The sequence below is a fragment of the Bidens hawaiensis genome, unplaced genomic scaffold, assembly GCF_021521415.1.
Source record: "Bidens hawaiensis isolate Kalapana, Puna unplaced genomic scaffold, B.hawaiensis_p1.1 tig00011192_1, whole genome shotgun sequence".
Taxonomy (NCBI): domain Eukaryota; kingdom Viridiplantae; phylum Streptophyta; class Magnoliopsida; order Asterales; family Asteraceae; genus Bidens; species Bidens hawaiensis.
This window is the reverse complement of record NW_027491870.1, coordinates 768632-782986: the sequence shown is the minus strand read 5'-3', so window position 1 is coordinate 782986 and position 14355 is coordinate 768632. Positions and strand designations below refer to the sequence as shown.

The 14355-nt window shown below is 34.7% G+C and overlaps 1 pseudogene; it reads right to left on the bottom strand.

Annotated features, from left to right (window-relative positions):
- Window positions 1-8181: 8181 nt before the first annotated feature.
- Window positions 8182-11088, bottom strand: LOC143537460 (disease resistance protein At4g27190-like; annotated as a pseudogene).
- Between the last annotated feature and the right edge of the window lie 3267 nt (window positions 11089-14355).

Genomic DNA, 14355 nt, shown 5'->3' with positions numbered 1-14355 from the left:
TGCCCCTTGGACCCCGCTAGGGGCTGCCGCCCCTAGAACCCCGCTGCCAGGGGCGCTGCCCCCCGGACCCCGTTCGTTGAGAGTAATAATTAAACTAGAAAGACGATATGTGTAGTGATAGTTTATTGATACGTATAATTATTATACAGTTAGTCGTGCACAGCTTAAGAAGAGAATAACCGTAAACGGTGAACTCAACCGCATTGAGGTGAGTTTCTAGCCCCACTTCCTTGTTATGTTTTCTGGACTGTGTGCATACTCGATGTGATAGTCAATACACTTACCTTAGGTGGTAAGTGTATGCCTTGTATGATTTATGTATGACGATTGCTTGACGGTGCGTGAACGATCTTTGGATATTGCATGTGCCGTCAAGTGTTAGTTAAAGGTATGATTGATATGTATGATGTATGAATGACGTATGTATGAATATGTATGATGTATGAACAATATATGTATGAAATGTTGATGGTACGTGAACGCTCTTCGGAGATTGCACATATCGTCAAGGAAAGTATGTAGATGACAGGTATGTTATAGTAGCGCGAATGTTGGGAACCGACTCTAATAATGTCGGCGAATGAAGGGAACCGACCCTAATAATGTCGGCGAACGAAGGGAACCGACCCTAATAGTATCGGCGAACGTAGGGAACCGACCCTAATAATATCGGCGAACGTAGGGAACCGACACTAATAATATCGGCGAAGGTTAAAGGGCGGAATGCTCTTTAAAATGTATATGTATGAATGAAAGTATGTAAGTAAGTACGAAAGAAAGAATGATAGTACGTATGTAAGTAAGTGTGTAAGAAGATATGAAGGTATGTACCTCCGGGTGCATATGCTAGTATGTGGATGTACTGTATGTTGTATGATTAACTAGAACTCACTCAGCGTAGCTGACTTTTAGTATGCACGCAGGTTAATCGACTGAGGCAGTTGGCTTGAGGAAGACACATGGCAGGATCCGAAGAGGCTGGCATCTGGAGATTGTCGTGATGTTTGAAATGCTATGTTTTATGTTATGATTCTGAAAGACACGTTATGGATGTTGTAATGAATTGTTGACTTTTATATTATTCCGCGAACGTTTTTATTAACTCTGATATTTAGAACCGCGTTTATGAGTAAATCCAGCGTTAAAGTGAGGCACCGGTAACGGGGGCTTACATCACATGTGTGCTTTAGTCGTGCATGACACTTATTCATCATAAAAAGGATGTTTTCCCATGATATGTTAGTGAAAAAAAAACCTAACATGTTTTATGTATCATATACAATTAAATCACGCGGTATAATGGAATAAAAGACTCGTGCAAAAGTAAATTATGTCATGACTATGGAGTCACATGTCTCATTAGTCATTACTATATATGCCTGATTCGTTTCTAACATGTCTATTCTATTTGAATGTAAAAACGTAGGTAAGTTATGCAAACCAAAATTATGTTGCATCTTATCTTACTATACTAATAAAAGAAAACGTTGAAGCTTAGGTGTCAAACCTACATTTATCATAATTCATAATCTCTCATCTCATTCATTATAATTATCCATGGGTCATGGGTCAAAACCATTTTGTTAAGTGAGTTATAACATAGTTTGGATTTTATTCATTATTGAATTAAGTGTCATTTTCATACGTAAGGTACCAACTACGCAACTTTAGTACCTTTTAAGTTTCTTGCAAATCAACACCTGACGTTTCCATTAAAATCATTCTATTCTAATACTTTTCGTTAACCTTGTTTGTTTTTCCATTAAATTAATTTATAAGTATTTTGAGAATCAGAACTGAAATAACGGACCTTATTTATTTTTAACATTTGACAAATCATGTGTCGTACATCGGTTCAAAAGCTAGTTTGGTAATAAAGGAAACTTAATTGACTATCCATTAGCAACACTACATTATCTAGAACTGGAGTGAGATCGTACAAAACATATACAGTACACATATTGTTGGTATCTAGTTGTATAAATGTCAACAATTGAAACTGTAGGGGTGTTTTCTGTAACTTTTCTATAATTACATGTAGTTTGGTTATGTTATGTTAAGTGGGCCAAACTAGAAGGGAATTTCTTGCTAGTTTTAGAACTTTGTTTGAGAGTAGCTATTATCTTTGATAAAGGGGATTAGGGTTTACTTTTTGTTTTCTTTTGGGAAAACAATAATTTCTCTCCGAAACCTCATCAGAAAGCCCCAACTAAGTTCGTTTAATCTCGATTTTGGTTGGATTTAACCATCTACCAATTAGCCAAAAATTAATCAGTGGGAGGACTAGCGATTAGTCGGGAATTATAGTCGGGATTTTTCTAATTCTAACAAAAAAGAATTAGGGTCGATCTCTCACTTTCCATTGCTTTCATTCCATCGCTCACATAGGCATGTACTACAATCACTATTATGCTATACAAATGAATCAGACACCTATATTACAAAATTCTCGACTACTAAGCATATGTAACAAGATTATTAAGAAAAACAAACCTGTGTTTTGTTTCTTGTAGTGGACGGACAAAAAGAAAGTACGTTTTTGAGTTTATGCTTGTTTGGACGTCTAATTGTGTGTTAGAGAGGGAGTTGGTATATATAAGAGAAAGGAATTTAGAAAGAATTATAGAATGTGAGATGTACAAGGAAAGAACTTAACTTTTAGGGTGTAAGAAGACAAGAAGTAAGGGATATTTATTAGAAACAGAATCTAAATATACTTCTTGTGATTTTAACGTGGGCACCCTCTCAAATACATCTCTTGTGTTTAACTTTAGGTATCAACAGTTGGAAAAATAGAGAATACATGTCATTATCTATTAACTTCAGATTAATAATATGGTCTGGGGATTGTATGCTTTTGCTTTTTTAATTATTTGAATCAAAGAAGGAATGCTAACTAATTAGATGATGGTATTGTATAATGGTTCGTTTCCGTCATCAAATGTATTGTCAATGTTTCTCTTATTTTTTTTGGTTTTTTTATCACAGTGTATGATTATTTATTCTATACATTTAAAAATAAATAAACAAAACACTTTAGTGCATATTTCTTTAATATATTTTAGTATTTGATTGAACTAAATCAGTTTTTTTTATTTATAAAAAAACATCACTTTTTGAAACGGGCAATCTGTTGACTTGTTTGTATAATAAGATAACCGGTTTTATAGTATGGTATAGACATGCTAAAATTTGAATAACTGGTTTTGACCACATTGACTAATAACCAATTCGGTTAATAACTGAAAACCTATAACATTCTAAACCGGAATTCGCATCTCTTATTACACAAAGGCTAATGTTTCAAGTTGGTTTTGGTTTGTGTACGATTCGAGGTTTGCGAAATTACTATATGGGCTTTTGCTACATGTTTGTTTTCATTTGGGGTAAAACGAGGTAAAATGCGAGGCCCTTTTCTAAAAAAGATTTTCCTTTTTATTTTCTATAACATTGTACTTTCTATTTTTATTGGCAGAGAATAACAATAAAAATTAATAGCTAATGAATCACTAAAAATAGAAGCAACATGTAGCAAAGTTAAACACAAGATCAGCAAGAGGAGCAAGATCAGCAGTTCAAGAACTCATCATTAAACATTAGACTAGCACATTCGGTTAACGTGTTCGTTACATTTGTTCGGTTTGAAATCTCTAATTTGTTTTTATTTCCAGTTTCTTGCAATAAACTCAACTAATTTGATTTTTTCTTTTCGTTTATTATTGACACGAGGAGCTATATATCTTGTACTACATAGATTTGGATGATTATTGACGTCGTCTGATTGCTTTTCTAGTTTTAATGATCATATGACAATTTATTATTGGAAGACTCTATCTTTATAGATCTATCAAGTGTTTATGTACTGATTAATTGCATCCGTGTCGGGACGGGTAGGGTCTGACCTGAAACCCCGTCCCCACCCGCTACCCATTCTGACTCTAAACCTGTTCTGATCTGAAACCCAAACCTTTTTTGATCATAATTCATGGTACCATAAGTTTTTTATTATTTTTACTTGTTGGAAATTTATGAATCATCACATCTGTTTTCAAGCAAAAATGAGATCTATCAATTTAATCTGATTTTAATTTTAATATATACTGTCGTTGTGCTGAATTTAATCAAACGAAGATACAATCGTATATAGAAACAGAATACGAGAACAAACGTGAATCAAATTAGAGCAAACGAATCAGTAATCACAATAAACCAATTAGGGCTTTTATTCACGTTACATCAACGAATTCCAGAAACGAATGAATTTGAAAATGATTGCAGAATGAAACGAAATTGAAAACTAAACTATGAAACCTTAATACAACGGCTAGATAGGCTAACGGCTGGGTAACAACCTTTCTTCCCAAAGTTTCATATTACACTCTTCATGTATCATTCATATTGCAAGTTGCAACTAAACTTCAATTATCAGTGTTATTAAGTTTACACAAATGACCAAACAACCCATGTGAATTGATAATCGTATGAACCGTGACGATCCTTAGGCAATCAAGCTCGATTCACTCCTCAAACTCATTTATATCAAGGGCGCCGATGGAAAAACAACTCTTTTACATTTCGTGGTTCAAAAGATTTGTTAGAACCGAAGATGCATGACACACCATTTAATCCCAATGCCAACCAAGCCGCAAATGGTCTTTAAACTATCCCAAACGCATGTTCTAACCTTTCAGATGTTAAGAAAGCTGCAGCCATGGATTCCGAGGCTCTTAAAGGGGATGTTGTTGGACTCTCGAACGGGATTGCTAATACTATTGATGTTGTTAATATGATGGAAAGCACAAAGTATTCTGATTCAATGAGCAGATTTTTGAACGTTGCGCAACAGGAGGTGATGAAGATTCAAGTTCAAGAAACAACCAAATATTTTCATGGGAACTCTGCTAAAGAAGAAGCTCACCCGTTAAGGATATTTATGGTTGTGAGGGATTTCTTGACGGCTCTTGATATCTTCTGCAAAGAAATTGGGATGTTAAATGATCTTTCGATGGTTAATTCGGTTCACAAGTATCCAGTTCCAGTAAACCCGACTCCGGGTTTTGATGGGTTTCATGGAAGGGGACAATATACTTCTGATGATGATGAAAGCCCGTGTTCTTTGTAGGTAATTGTAAATTTGTAATGGCAAATGTTTAGATGATCTTGGGTAGATTTTGAACGTGGGGAAGAACAAGAAAATGTGAATCCCTGTAAAAGAAAGGCAGTGGCGGACCTAAATTTTTTTTATAGGGATTGGAAATTTTGAGTGAGCTGTCTGTCGTTATATTAACTTTTTTGGGTAAATTTAGCGTGGGTCAGGTCAGGTTAGACCGGGTCACATAATAAAAAGATAAACCAAATTAAATTATTATAATTACATAAAAAAATCACGTCGATGTGAGGCGAAAAAAACTTTGATTGGTTCATTTTATTGTAAAGTTAAATACTGATTTACTGATCGAACCGATTTCAAAAACTAAACTACTTAATAGTTTATGCATTTTTTAAAATATGAAAATAACAACTACAAACTTCAACAAAAACAAATAACAAAACAAGAGTACAGTTAATGAAACCGTAACTAAAATTACTCTAGGATGCTATAAGATGAAATTAGGAAGGGTGTTTTGGAACTTTTTGGAAGTAATTTAATTATGAAAGAAATCTGTAGGGGCTAAAGTGAAACTTGAAAATTAATTCAACAATTTAACCCACGTCGTCATCCCCACATGGTTATTTCCGATTAGCAAAACAGGCCACCGTCTTTTTAGTCATCTATTTCCCTTCTCCCTTTTTTCAGAATTTTACAGGGTCGGCGTCGAAATCTTACAGGGGTAGGTCCGCCTCTGGAAAAAAGGTCGGATCACCATTAAGATGGTCAATGAACAAATCACTTATTAATAATTTAAGTGGTGTTTGGTTTATGAATGAGGTTTTGATATCATTTTAATTCAAAAGTGTCCGTTTGGGTATAAAAACACAAGTAAATCACACCTTTAGCTTTTTATATGTTTAAAATCAATAAATATATAACATTAAATGTATATTTTTAATCTGAAATGAGGGGTCACAATTTAATGATGTACGGGAGGCTAAGGCTCTCACATGCATGAGGCTGGTTCGATGTCTCACTATAAATGTGGGGCGGGTATTAGAATTGGAAGTCGGGATATCGATCCCAATCTTCTAGCTCTCAGAAGTGGGCCCGAGTCACTACGCAAACACTTATAACACAAGATTGCAATCAAGCTAGAGTGGTTTATGGTGTCATTTTAACAAATACATACTAAAAGAAAGCTGTTTATATATGTAACTATATGTGCCAAACATTCTATTTCAATCAACTAAAAAATGCAGTTTATGTATTATCTATTATAGCACTTTAACTATTATTTTAAGAACCAGACCGAAAAGCCAAAATTTTTGACCCGAGCATGTGGTTCGGGGGCTGAGGTTGTGGTTATGGGCTGGTCTGGTTCCGATCAATTGGATTACCGGATTGGACGATAATGAAATAATAAATGGGCCCCATATGGCCATATGCTATTGAGCAAATGCTGTTGAATTTGGAAGTGTCGCGCGCGCGTGTATATATGTATATTGAGTGACCAAAGAATAAAGACCGTTAGTAATTTAGGACCGTGTTCATAAGTTGATGAATATGGAATGACCTTGACAAGTTGGTTTAGTTTTTTTATTGTAATTTGATTATTATGGAAATGTCTTGATCTCTAAGTTAAGATTAGATTATATACATAGGGCTTGGTTAGAGGCTCTAGATGTATGATCACTAGCGAACTATTGTAACGAGTTTTTTAGTCACTTTTCTCTTGCAATTATAAAGCATTTGATCGATCATGTGTCTTGAAAGATCAGCTACCTACCTGGATAACCCAATGACAAAAGACGACTCCATACGCCCGCGATCGCAGACAACGTGGGTAGCCTAACCCACCATCTCATGTTCTGGGAAACCCATCACCCGAAGGCCCACTGTGATAAAACCCGGTTAGAATCAGATTTGAACTTAAGACCTTGTTGTCTCCAACCCAAATCTTTACTTATCCTCCAATGCGAGTTGAGTTAAAGCCCATTGGCTTGTGTATGGCTATATACTTGGATGATATTAATCTTGATATAAGGGTAAAACAAAGGTTGAGGCCCAGCCCCAACTAGTACTTTACCCGTATGGTAGAAGGAAACATCAGCACGAGAATGTGATGATTACATTAATTCAATAATTATTGCGAACTTACAAAACAAATGCATTCAAAGAGATTAAGAACTACTTTTTTTGACCTTTTTTGAGTTTCCTATCTTTATATATATTATATATATAGTTGAATAACACAACACTATAGCTGAATAATTTAAACAATACATCAAAATATAGATAAATGACCAAGTACAATAGCAATAAATGTGAAAATTATAATTTCGTACCTCCATAAATGTTGGTTGAAAGATTTGAAGTTGAGAATGAAGGAGATAACAAGAACAATGAATGAATGTGCTATTGGAAGAAGATAAACGTTTGAGTTTTGAATTCGACTTGGTTAAGAGTGGTTCCGAGCCAAAACCGCTTCTAATTAATCATTGTGAATCTTAGGAGCGTTCCACCCGTAAACTTAATCATCGACCGCTAGTAATCTTGACATTTGTATTTCTAAAAAAATAAAATAAAATAATCATAATAATAATAATAATAATAATAATAATAATAATAATAATAATAATAATAATAATAAAACCTTTACCAATAAAAAGAGCGTAATCTATCAGAAAAGTTATGTGGACTATTTACTTCATCAACAGGATTTTTACATACCCTCTTCAGAAATCCGCCAGTCACCAATCACCTAAAAAAGTAACAAGTTAATTCGAATACGTATTATATAGCAAAGCAATATATATTACTACAATTAGGATATGTATATTTCATGCCTCATGTCGTATCGCAATATACTCATTAATAATATAATTAATCTTTACCATTAAAAAAACCGTAATTTATCAGAAAAGTTATGTGGACTATTTACTTCATCAATAAGATTTTACATACCCTCTTGAAAACCCTCTTCAGAAATCCGCCAGCCTTCAATCACCTAAAAAAGTAACAAGTTAATTTGCATACATATTATATAGCAAAGCAATATATATTATTACAATTAGAATATGTATATTTCATGCCTCATGTCGTATCGCAATATAATCATTAATATTGTTATATTGTCTCCTTTCATGCTCAAATTTGATGTTGGGTATATGATTGTCTCCATAACTCCATCTCTTCATGCTTGGACAACCATAAGCCTCAATAAGCTTCAAAGAAGGATATTTGATAAAAGACCGACCAGAGAAGAAGCTCTCGAGTTTGGGCAAGTTATCAAGGGAAATAAGGGCAAGGGGGAACCCGATATCTGGAACTTGGTTTACCAATTCAATTTCACTTCCACTTGTTTGCTCATTTTCAGCCGAAATAACAAACACCAAACTCTCACATTCAGAAATTTTTAATTCTCTCAGATTGACAAGCCCTTGTGCTACACTTACTGGGAATAACTCCAATAAGGAGGAGCAAAATTGAATACCTTTAGATTACAAAAGCTTATATATTCATGTGGCATGTCCCATAGAAGCTCTAACCTACTCAAAAATTCCAAATTGATTTCTTCCACTTGGGAAAATAACTTGCCCTTTGTTTTCCTTTGACCAAGTTCATTTGATGTGACAGATCTGCAATGTATCCAGGTCACATGTCTTCACCAACCTTCTAACATTGTCACACCTACGCAAATCAATATACTTTAATTCATCGAAACCTTCTAGATAGAGGACAGGTAGGATATTATCTAAATCATTTATCCCATACAAACTTAAGATTTCACACAACCGAATCAATTTCATAACTTGCATCGTGAATGGGGGACTAAGGCCTGTAATGTGTACTATGTGTTTATGATGGTGTTTTGCATTCCAGTAATATGAATACGTAATGCAAATGTAAAATTCTATCAAATTTTCATAATGGAAATCTTTGGGAATATGATCCAAGTTAGGAACTGATAAATGTAGATTTTGGAGCGATTTCAATTCACTTAGTTCCACAAGAATATTACTATCCCTCTTCATCCAAAGGTGCAACACTTCCAACCAAATTAGCTTTGATATGACACCAGGTGTTACATAAGACAAAGCGTAACAAAAGGAAACATCTAGCAACCTTAAATTGGTCAACTGGCCAATCTCTTTAGGGATATCTGTAATTCCTGTTCTTTCGAGCCTTAGAATCTCTAGGCATCTAAACTTACCAAGTATATAAATTTCACAGAGGGAGGCATTTCCGATTAGATCTAGCATGACGAGCTCTCTAAGCTGCTTTAGTGATTGCGGGAGAGATGAAATGAGGTTATATGACATATCTAACACTTTAAGTTTTTCCATGCCTTGAAAGAATTCATGAGGAACAATTGAAACATCATTATTTTGAATAAGAAATGTATCAAGTTGTGGGAAAAGAATTTCATGATTAGGAAGCTTACGAATTCTATTCCTTATGAGTGATATCTTCTTGTAGTTTTCTAAGTGTTTTTTCAGTTGCCATTCTATCAAGCCCTTTCCAGACTGCACGAAAAACTTGTCGTTACCTTCTGAAGTAATGAGAATTGCCATATCATGAACAAGATCGTGCATTTTAAATAAATCCTTTTCGAATCTTTTTTCAAGCAATAACAAAAAGGATGATTTAAGGGTGTCGATAGCCCCTCGAACTATATGTTTTGCATCCTGCATGCTGCAACTGGGATCATCGAGGCAACCCAAAATATGCCAACTTGTTAAGGTCAATGTCGTCATCTTCTGGAAACACACTACACAATAAGAAGCACGATTTTGCTACTTTATTTTTAAGATAGTCGTAGCTTAGCTTCAGTTTCAGTATGCCTTTATTTTTGTACTCGGTATCGCTAGAGATTGGAGCACGTAGTCGATTAAGTGCTGCCTCCCAACTTTCAATTCCTTGGCCTTTCAAAGCCTTTCCTACAGCTTGAAGGAAGAGTGGCAATCTACCACATTCTTTAACAATACCCAATGCAACTCGTTTTAATGTGTCATCCCATTCACATTCACCAACCACGTGTTGAAAAAGAGTCAACGCTTCTTCTTCTTTCAATGGATTTAAATTAATAATCTTAGCATTCATTGCCTCACACGCATCTTTCCTTCTAGATGTAAGCAAAATCTTGCAATTCATGTAGTCACTCCCACATGGAATGCCCACTTCATCTAGCTTTAGTTCTTCCCACACGTCATCTAGGATGATAAGAACCTCTTTTCCATGTTTTATTTGTTTAACTGCTATTTCAACTTTTTCTTTAATCTTTTCTTTAACAAGATCTTGTGAGACTACTATAAATTCAATACAATCAAACTGATTCTTCATTTTCACAGCAGCTTCATTGGCTAGGGTAATTTTACCTACACCTCCTAATCCAACGATTCCAACTATTTGTACATCTTTTACTGCTTGAATAATGGCCTTCAACGCCGACTTTTGGGTATCGAAGTTTTCAGGATATATTGTTTGGTAAGTGTCTACATGTCCTGGGGTGGGAAGAGGATCAAAGACACGATTTGTAAAGTGCTCACCGTCTTGTTGGTGCTTCAGAAGAGAAGAAGTTTCTTTTGTCGCCTTCTTACCGTAACGATAGAGGATGCCTAAATTGACACAAAAGCCTAAATTGAATCAAGTCTTCTTCGATTCAGCTTCGTCGGTAATCAACTGTGTGGCTTTGGATATCAGAACATTTGCGTTATTCATCCATTTGTCCAAATCTTTTCTGGGATCCTTCCCTTCATGTCCGGCGACATTTATTCGTTGCTGAAGTGTTTCCTTCAAAGCCATTAGCTTGTCAACTTCCTCTTTTACAGTTGTAACATTTTCAGCGGAATTCCAGATGTAGCCAATCTCCCTTTTAGCCAAACCAAATAATAAGTCAATTAGTTTTCCGACCACGGTAGAACTAGCTGCAGCCTCCGTCATTCTTTCTGGCCTGACTATATGGTCTTTGAATGGAAAGGTAGTTATATAGTATGTATCTACAAACAAGAAACATTTATCCGATATAAGCCAAGAATGAAAATCGAAAAAGGAAGAAATTTTAAGGAAGATGGGAAGACGTGAACAAGAAATAAAAACTAGTCAAACTACTATTGAAGGATGAAAAAGATGCCGTGGCACCCAAGATGAAGTTACTTGATACTAATTTATATATATATATATATATATATATAAAATCACAAGTTACGGTTTACTCACATATGCATACCGTTCATAAGGAGAGCCATTTACTTTATGACATATGTGCAAGGCATTGCAAATATCAATGAGACAGATAACTTATGCTTCTTTGTTTCTATATAACAAATCAACTTTCATCGGCGACGAAGATGAAAGAAACGAAAGCCACGTATACGTACGCTAACATTGATTCCGCCGTTGCTTGCTGATCCCGACACCGACGTATACGTACGCCATTACTGATTTTTTCCTAATCTCAAACCCTAATTTTCAACCGATTTTCTCCACCACCTATTATTGACTCTCTCCAGTCCAATCCCAGGTTTGTCTCTAGCTTGGTATGAATCCTGATTTCAGTTTTTCTTTCGAATTCATCACCAGTAGAGTAGTTGTATGGTTGTCTTGTCAATTGTCCATTTTTTGGTCGGCGCTTGATTAGGGTTTTAGATTAAATTATCTATTTCTTTTTGATAAAAACATCCAAACGATTTACAATGAAGTTGAGGTAAACGGGCAACAAGTTGCGCCGCAACCCCTTGTGGATTTATCCTGTCTAGATTCGTAATGTGCTTTGTTTGCAGTGTCTTATTTCCTGCTTTACATACAGTTTTGTATTGAGTGTTCTTATTATTATTTGGTGGCTTTATCGACTTTGGTTTCGTCTTTGAGTTGTTTGACTGACAATTACGGTTGCCTCAAGAGTTGCTTATGCCTTACCTTACTTCAACTCTTTAAAGTGTTCAATTGAAAGCATTTCATTCATATGTGGGCAGTCACATGTTTTTTCTAATTCTTTCATTGACTTTTAGTTTTTTGTTATACATCGTATGTTTATAATTGTTTGTTTGCCGCAGTTGGTTTTTTCATTTTTAATTTGAAGCGTTAGTTAGTTGTTTAATTTTATTTTCGTTCTGTCTATGCATTTGTTGTTCTGATGAATAGGTTTTGGGGGATTTGTGAGCCATTTTTGGCTTTTTATATGGGAACAATAAGAAGGATGAAAGATCATAATCACTTATATCGCTATATATGATTATAAATTCATATGTGACCACTTTGGCTTAGTAAACACAGAGCATGTTTTTCTTTTGTTTTCGTAGGATAATGTTTTGTTAGTTTGTTCTCTTTGTGTAAGTTGTTTTCTTTGAAAGCTATATGGTATACCTATAATTGACGAACATGAAGTTTAATATACAAGTCACATTTTATTTACATACTTCCAGTTCTATTTCTTTTCATAAATTCATATTTTTGTTGCCAATTTGGTTTACACAAGAATGCGAGTAAGTTTACAAATTGGTTGACAAATTTTAGGTTTATATATGCTTTAGTTGTAATGTAATTTTGATTGCTTCTTTTGTTTCTCAGTTGCAAAAAGGTGTGACAATAGTATTATCTAAAGGTTTGAAACACTAAGTGGTTCAAGGTTTATTGTTTGGTACAAAGATCCGAATTCCATTTATGGAAAAGAATCAATCGGGTGGTGGATGTGGTGCCGAGGTGGATAATTAAATAGTATGTAATTATACACGTATCTTGAATAAATTCCAATTTTTTTTTAAGTAGAAAGATTCAATTGACTGTTGTTTTGTTGACTGCTTTTTCTTGACAGAATTATAACGTGAGATGTCCAATATGTTCAAACAAGGGGTATACAATCACACACAACAGATAATTCTAACACCTTTTTCCTTTGACTCGTGGCATAACTAAAAGGGATATATCTTGATGGGCCAAAGATGAGTAATGTGACAACACGCAGGTTCCGGTTTAAATTAAATATCTCATGGGTCATTAATAATCTCAATTCGGTGTATATCGGGTTATAAAAAACAGAGCTGGTTTGTCGGTTTTGACAATAGTAAACATCTGAAAGAGAGGAAATGGGTCGGCTGCCAGTTTAATAGCGGGTCAGATTTTTCAAAAATGGAATTTTGGTTGTTTTCGCAGTTTGTTCCGACAATAGGCAGGTCGGCACAAATGTAATGTTCAGATCCAAAGCGTAACCTAACGGAAGTTGTTATATGAACTTGAAACAACTTTAGATGCAAGAAAGCAACTCATGAGTGCCATATCAGCTAGACGGGTTGGAAGAAATTGCAGATGGTCAGAGAAGTGCATTGTTTTAAAGGGGTAGCAATATTGTCACTTGTAATTTTTTGGCTTTTGTATCTTCGATGCTTATTATAAACAATGTAATTCAATACATACATATTTACTAAATTCAAATAGTTTACTTAGTAGTTTAATTTTATATAATTTTGTATACTTAAGGCAGGTAGGCTAGAGATGAAAGAAAATATAACAGTCAGAATACCGTTGCAACATGCAGGTAGGCTAATTAGTTGATCGAAAGTTGCCGCCTGTCATGAAGCGCCGGTAAAAATTTCTAGTTGAATTGAAATTATAACATTTTTATCACGTGGACATGTGCAGATTTTTTAAAACGGGGTGAATTTATCGTTTATTCATTCAACAAAGTTGTATTATTTTATTAACAAACGTAGCCAATCATTTCATATTTAATATGATGTAGTTATCATATTTTATTGAGATATGTGATTTCTTACATGGATATTGAATTAGTTTTTATTCCTTGTATTACGATTTTTTTTCATATTTGTCGTTTTTTAATAATGTAAATACAGTTTGCATCAATACGAGAATGTGACGACTACAATTTCATGTAGTTTGGTTATATTATGTAAGTGGGCCAAACTAGAAGGAAATTTCTTGCTAGTTTTAGAAGTTTGGTTGTTAGTAGCCGTTATCTTTGATAAAAGGGATTAGGGTTAACTTTTTGTTTTCTTTCGGTTACACAATAATTTCTTTCCGGAACCTTGTCCGAAAACCCCAACTAAGTCCGTTTAATCTTGATTTTGGCCAGTTTAACCATCTACCAATTAGCCCAAAACCAGTGGGGTGTGGACTAGCTATTAGTCGGGGATTAATCGACGAATAGTAGGGAATTTTCCAATTCTAACAAAAAATAATTAGGGCCTATCTCTCACTCTCCATTGCTTTCATTCCATCGCCCATATAGGCATGTACTACAATCA